This window comes from Silene latifolia, chromosome 9, assembly GCF_048544455.1.
Source record: "Silene latifolia isolate original U9 population chromosome 9, ASM4854445v1, whole genome shotgun sequence".
Lineage (NCBI taxonomy): Eukaryota > Viridiplantae > Streptophyta > Magnoliopsida > Caryophyllales > Caryophyllaceae > Silene > Silene latifolia.
This window is the reverse complement of record NC_133534.1, coordinates 81,909,196-81,917,024: the sequence shown is the minus strand read 5'-3', so window position 1 is coordinate 81,917,024 and position 7,829 is coordinate 81,909,196. Positions and strand designations below refer to the sequence as shown.

Here is a 7,829-nt window from a genome sequence, read left to right as displayed (position 1 = left end):
AAAGAAATCTTGTTGGCTTTTTTGCATTTGGAGGACCGCTTTTTGGACATAAAAAGCTTGGTCATAGGGTTGATTGTAGTATGGTCTTTGAGTAGGATTTCTCATTGGAGGTGGTGTGTATGTGGGTTGAGGGTTTTGGACATTTTAGCTTTTGTATGAGAGGTTTGGATGGAATTTGGTATTCTCATTGTAATAGTTGGAATAAGGGGTGCCATTCTTGTAGGCTTGGAAAGCATTTACTTGTTCATTTTTTCCTCTACATTCATGTTGATCATGCCCCAAGGTTCTACAACTCTCACACACTCCATTTGGGATTGAGGATGTCGCCATCATAGAATTGACATGTTTTTTTAGGTGATTTGGAAGCTTCATTAAGCTTGGCCAAGGGCTTCTCAAACTTCAAGCTTATGGTGTCGATATGAGCACTTAGTTGAGCACCCAATTGTGTGATGGAAATCACCTCATGCTTCCCTCCTCCAATGACTTTTTGTGGCCTACTATATTCAGAATTACGGACCGCCATTTCTTCGATTTTAGCCCATTTTTGGTTGTCATCAACCTCGGTGAACCTCCCATTGGAACCCATGTTAAGCACATTTCATGAGTCTTCATATAAGCCATTCCAAAACTATTGGACGAGGAGCCACTCGCTTAGTCCATGGTGAGGACAAGAGCGACATGTGTCCTTGAATCTCTCCCAAGCCTCATATTGTAGATACCTCATTTCTGCACCTCCCGCAAGCCACCCGGTGATGATTGGGCCGCAGTTTTGGTACGCGGAACGATTTATGACAGCTCGTAAGTTTATCATCAAGTGATAGCTCATACACTTATGTCTACCACATAGTTGTCATCTAAGTGTCATTACGGTCGTTTTGACAGTAATTAGAGTACATTTGGAGTCCGGATCAAAAACCGTCTTTATTTTCTAATAACCGTTTTAAAATGACGAGTCAGAATATTCTGGAATGTTCTGGATATTTCTATTCCATATTTTCAATCTTTTAATCTCTTTGTCAAATTATATCCCGAAAATATTATATAAAATATTAAGGAAATTAAGATCAAACCAAAATTCCATAATAGAAACGCGGAAATCTTTCTTCCGGAGGAGGAAACCACTTGGGAAAGTTCGCAGCAGGTGTTGCGCCTCTTCCAAGAGACGCAGTTGCTGCTGTGCCTCTTCCCCAGTTCCTTTATGCGTATTTTCAAATCTTTTCGAGATTCACTTCCAAACTTTCTCCGAAACCCTAATGCCTCCGTGTGATTAGTATAAATAGAGACCTTCGGTCCTCATATTTCTCACGCGAGTGTCCGCCCTTCTCTTCTCCCTTTGCATTCTAAGACCACGCTCTTGCTTTTTGGCGTCTACGTGCTTGAACTTTCGACCACGTAAGCTTGGATCTTTCTGAGTACCAACCTCGTTTTGCATGACCGACCAATTTGACCAACTCCACTCAATCAACTTAATCAACTTTATTTAATTTCCTCCTAGAGGGCACTTTCGTCGTACATTCGAGTCGAGCATCACTAAACGTTAACTTAGTCAATCTCGTTTCGTCAAACATGTAAGTCTGAGGGTGTAAATCCCTTCTTTTATTATTGTACTTTATTTTTGTAAACATTATTGTAAGGTTTACGTCGAAAGTATATTAAAAACCGATTTATAAAACTTTATTTCAAACCCTTTTTATGGATTAACAGGCGACAAACGTCGAGAAAGGACGCAGCAACTGCTGCGCCTCTTCGAAGGGACGCAGCACCTGCTGCGCCTCTTCCTGAGGCTGCCGCAGTTCCTGCTTCCTTTCTTCTTCCTTCATCTTTTGTTCGTCTGTTTGTTTTGTTATGTCTTTGTTTGTTCATGTTTCATTGACACGATAATTCTAGTATAATATCTTTAACATGTAATTCGTTATTAATTAATTCATCTTTTAAATTCCCGCCTTAAATCCCTTATAATTCATATCTGCGGGTTTTCGTCATAAAACCAAATTCGGGTTTTTAGAGGTTCGATTCAACAATATTGAGTCTATGAAATCCATCTTTGGTATATTTTCATCTGTTTATTATCATTGCTATCATTAGTTTAGCATTAATAACCTAATTAATTTGATTAGTTTGTTAATTTGTATCATTAATCCCGTAATTAACCTAATTAATTCGTTCTAATTAATTTTTATCCATGTTTTACTGTTTTTATGACCCAATCATATGTAAATAATCTGTTAAACAACTTCTATCCGAGTCAAATATCATTAATCAAGCCTTTAAATCACCAATGAATATTAAAGATTTGCAATTCCGGCTTCACAGCCAGAACTGAACTCAGGAACAGACGCAGCAACTGCTGCGCCTGTTTGGGGTTGAGTTCTGTCTCTGAACTTCCGTTGTTGCTTTGACCTAGTTTATTAATTACGTATTAATTAACTATTACCCGTAATATCACCACTAATCTGTTCGTTTATTTGTTTATTCCTTCTTTTCTCAAATTATCCGTTTTAAATGTGTTTTCGACATAAATAAATTAACCCATTGTAATTATCGTAATTTTCTTTATTGTATTTTTATTGTATCTTTATTATCAAATTGTTTGTATGCTCTCACATGCAACTAACCTTAAATATTTACTTCGACCTAATGCATGTTAAACTGCGTGTTCACCGACTTAGTTAATTCTCACATGCTAGGATTAATCTAATGGATGTTGCATAGCATGCATATAACCTTCAGCATATCGAGTATAGATGAGTTTCCCTAATCAATAGTAGAGGCCGCTATCTAGGTGGACGGGATTAGGTGTTCGATCAAAAGAACTTCCTAATACGTACCCTCACCCCTTACTCCAGATCTCTGTGAACATCCGTGTTCATTGGCATGCATGAGAGTCATTCTAGACATAGAATGCTAAGGGTAACGAGTTCTTGGTGTTCATGTCACTACTTTGTGTCTTGACATGGCGCGAGGTATTCGAACGGTTTCCAATTTTCCACAATAAATTGGTGGCGACTCCACAATTGCAAATATTAGTCGCTTTTCCTCCCGAGCGACCTCCGTGGGCCCGCGTCCACAGTTCTGCGACTTCGCTGGGTATTAATACACTTACGTATAGCTAGGGTGAAACTTGAACAAGGTTAGGGAATAGTTTGTACAAGACAGTTGTTGGTTTTCATAACTCGGTCTTCCTAGACCGTTTATTCGACCTTCCTAAGGCCCAACCCAACCCATTCGACCAATCGTCCCGTTTGGACGGTCCAAATTCTTATTTGGGCCTAAGGACGGATAGCGATTGACGTCAACCATACCATGGTACTTACTCCTGTTTGTATCAAGGACTTTCACTACTTGAGGAAATGGACTAGGAATTGGCCTTACTCCTGTTTGGTACGAGCCTCTCCACAGACCCCGGGTTTGATTGTTTGGTATGGCGACCCACCTTTAATTCAAAACCCTTTTAAATGCACTCAGCATCCCGTTATAATGCCTGTATAAATGCTTGTACCATATGAGATCACCATTTTCTAAACGAAACCATGACGAATTTTGTAAAATCAAAACCACTTTCAAAACGTAAAATTTTCGAAAAGTAGGCCAATATTAGCGCAAAAATAGTCGAAACTCTGTCCAATTGTCGAGTTAAAATTCGGGCCTCAAAGCCCATTTTAAAACTTCACTTCGAGTCCACTCCTACAACTACAGTATAGTTGACTAGGACCAACATTTCAAAACCTTGTCATTTCTTCAAACCTCACTTGACACAAGTGGCACACTCCCACTTCACAAGTCAAACCTTTTCTTTGAGTAAGTGTGCTAGAATGGTCGATCGCGTTTTGATTCGTCGTCGATCTCTTATCCAATTTTCAAGATGTGTGGAACTAGTCACGCAAATGTCAATGGACAATCACCAAATGGTAATGATCTAATCCTAGCCGCGCTCGCTCGTCTCCAGACTAGCCAAGACTAAGTGAATAATCACCTCAACACGATCGAGGGCCAAATTGTTGCCGTAGAAACTAGGTTGCCTCCTGCAGAAAATGAAATACTTCATGATTTTGTGAATGACTTCGTGAATGAAAATACTCCCCCTATTGTGGGAGCATAAGAGGTCAACCCTCCCGTAGATCCGACTGCAGCTGAGAAACGACTCCAATACTTGGAGGAACAACTGATGTATCTCAATGGGGATGATATCTATAGGGAAAACAATCGCAAGTATGAGGCCGTGAGTTCCAAATTGCCAACCAACTTCAACATGACGGATATCCCGAAATTCAAGGGGCATGAAAACCCTTTGAACCACATCCGTGCTTTCAAGGATTACATGTCTATCCAAGGCATTAAACCCGAGATGTTCTTAAGGATCTTTCCTTCATCTCTCGACACCATTCCTAAACAATGGTTTTATTCTCTAGAGCACAAGAAGATTTCCACTTGAGATGATGCCGCGATCGAGTTTGCTATGCAATATGCGGATAATGCTGAGATCCAAGTCAATATGCGCACCTTAGAGGCTCTTACCAAAAACGAAAAAGAAGGCTTCACCGACTTCCTAAGTAGGTGGAGGAAGACTAGTACCCAACTTGTCGAGCGTCCAGATGAAGCTACCCTCGTGGAAAAATTCGTGGATAATTTAAAGCCCATTTTTGGAAATCATTTGAGGTACCAAAACATTATGACCATCAAAGACTTAACTGCACTAGGGACAAGAATCGAAGATGACATCCGCAAAGGACTCTTGCTAAAAATTGTAGGTCGTGGATATCAAGGTTCAACAAGTCATTCTTACGGCTCTACTAGAAAGACTGATGAGGTTAACCTTCTCGAACCATCAAAGAAGAGTATCCCACAAAGAAAGTTCACAAACATTGGGGATACATACTCCAATGCTCTGAAGAGATTGATGAAACAGGGTAAGCTTCAACCCATAGGCCCTACACCTGAACCAGAAAAGAAATCCAAGTCATGGGACGAGAATTCGTACAACGAATATCATAGAGGTAAGGGACACGATACAGAAAAATGTTACAAACTAAAATATGTGCTTCAAGACATGATTGAAGATGGTCGCCTACCAATACCGCCTGGAGATAAACCTAACAATACTCAGAATCCTCTTGGAGTTCTGATGATTACAAGTGAAGAATCTACCTTAGATTGTTCACACCTCATTTCTCCAGTCGAAGATGAGATCTATGCAATAGAAGAAGAAGGGAACTACTCTACCATTTCCCCTACCATCACCGACTTTATAACATGGGCAAAGTGTGTGAATAGGCAAGTCTCAGAATTAGAAAGTGTAGTGGCAACCCTACGTGATCCAAATGCAACACCGAAAGAACGTGCGCCACTAAATCTCTCTCAAAATGCTACAACGCAAGAAGTAATAGTCGTGGTTGATGAACTAATCGACTAAATCATCCAATTGGAGGCCGAAATCATGAGGATGAGAGAGCTTGCTACTGTCAATGGAATATGGGCCGACGATGATGAGGATGAATACCTCACCGAACACTACCTAGTTAAAGTCAGTGAGGAAATAGTCCAAAACGGTGAGGACCAAGATGTAGACCACCTTACACGTTCAGGGCGTCCATACCAAAATGTTTCTCAAAATGGTCCCATAGGAAATGGTCCAATCACCAATACCAACGTTGTCACGCCGAATGATAACGAAGATACCTCAACTGACCATTTGCTAAAGCAACTACAGAAGACAAAGGCTGATCTTTCAGTCTGGCAACTAGTTGCAAGCTCGTTCCCACATCGCCAAGCTTTACTGCAAGCCTTGGCCAAACTAAAAGTGGCACATAACTCCACACCCGATGACATGGTCAACTTGGTCTTCCAAGAGTCACCTAAGCTAAGTAACCCTGTTACTTTATCGGATGAAGATTTACCACCTTTTGGTGCTAATCACAACTTGGCTCTTTACATCACTCTCATTTAATTGAAGAAGAATGTGCCAATGACTTTGGTAGATGATGGCTCGGCAGTCAACGTCATACCATTAAAAACGGCGTATAAATTAGGCATGAAAGAGCCGGATTGGACCCCTACCAACCAAGGTGTTCGCGCATATGATGGTACACGACAAAAAGTGGTAGGACTAGTTAACCTTACCACAGCCATAGGGCCGATCGAACGAAAGGTTAACTTCCAAATAGTGGACATTGAAGCATCTTTTAATATTCTTCTGGGAAAACCTTGGATTCACGTGTCCAAAGCGGTAACATCCACCCTTCACCAGAAAATCAAGATCCCATTAGATGGCAAAGTGGTGACGATCACTTCGTCACCCATCAAAGCGGTAATAGAAAAGAGGTCAAGTAACCAAGTACTCACGGATCCAGTATATGAACTTGGGGGCTTCCATAGAATAAAAGTCATAGAAAGCGAGTTGGCACCCTTATACTTCAATCCCTACTCTAATTTAGTGGTCAACCACATACTCAAATCTTAGGGATACTTCCCGGGAATGCCTTTGAATCCGATCCGAAGAAACACCTTTGCACCCTACAAAGAAGGCAACTCACAAAGGATACCACTAGGACTAGGATACAAACCCACCAAGGAGGAAGCCCTAGAAATGCTCACTCAATTCTAAAACCGCAAGAATGTGGGAATCCAAATGCGGCCCTACCTCCCTACCCTAAATGGATACTTCGTTAGAGAAGGGAGTCAAGAACTCTTCCATGGGTTTCCGGAGCCTTCACACTACATAGGAAAGCAACTGGCTAGAATCGAGATCTTTCACGATTGCTACTTTATTTCCACAAAACGGTTCCTACCGTTAAGACTCACCAATCACCTTTCTTAGACGAACAAGCTGTTAGCTTACTATTTGGGGAAGATCGATTTGTTAGAGCCGCGCAGGATGAGATCATTACCATGATACTTCAAGACGATCACTTCAGCCCTACCACATTGATCACATAAACTAGTTCAAATCAACAGAAAGGATGGAGAAAGTCGATCAAGCGGACAAACAACCAAGGAAGACTCTTCAAGCTCACCACTGGAGAAGGAGAGATGTTCAAAGGAGAACCGAAAGACGATGAATTCGAGTCAGAATCAGAGTCGGAGTCAGATTGAGAGTCTAGAGAAGTCCCTAGAGACTCTCCTTCTGTCGTCACTCCCACTCCCCTTGTTTCTCCTAGCTTAGCATCGAGTAGTAACAGCAGTTCGGGAAATGTCCCAACGGCTGTCCCTTTACCGCCACTGACTACCGAACAGATGGCTTCTTTGTTTCAACTTTTCTCGAATTTTAATATGATTCTTACTCTTTGTGTTATTCTGAATGCAATTCTGTTTAGATGATAATGAGGATGACCCAGACCCAGACTCAATCGAAATACCTCCCAACATAGCCAAAGAAATACTACAAGAGGGGGAAGGGGGACCAGTTATAGAAAATACCGAACCCATCAACATAGGAACCGAACTAGAACCCCAAGAACATCGGATAGGGACGACCTTTAGCCCCGCCGAGAGGGCCAACTTTGTAGACCTCCTACATGAGTTCAAAGACATTTTTGCTTGGTCCTACAAAGACATGCCAGGGATCGACAGGGATATCGCAGAGCACAGAATCCCGATTAAACCAGGTTTGAAACCCGTAAAACAGAAGCTTCGTCGAATGAGGACATAATGGGCTCTTAAGATCAAAGAAGAAGTCGATAAGCAATTCAAAGCCGGGTTCATCAAAGTTTCCGAGTATTCAGACTGGGTAGCCAGCATAGTACCCGTACCCAAAAAGGTTGGGAGAATCCGTGTTTGTGTTGATTTTAGAGACTTAAACAAAGAAAGTCCCAAGGATGACTTTCCTCTACCAC

At 41.4% G+C, this 7,829-nt stretch overlaps 1 pseudogene; it reads left to right on the top strand.

The window, feature by feature from the left end:
* The first annotated feature begins 653 nt into the window (after positions 1-653).
* LOC141603856 (small nucleolar RNA R71) lies at positions 654-734 on the top strand (annotated as a pseudogene).
* Positions 735-7,829: the final 7,095 nt, after the last annotated feature.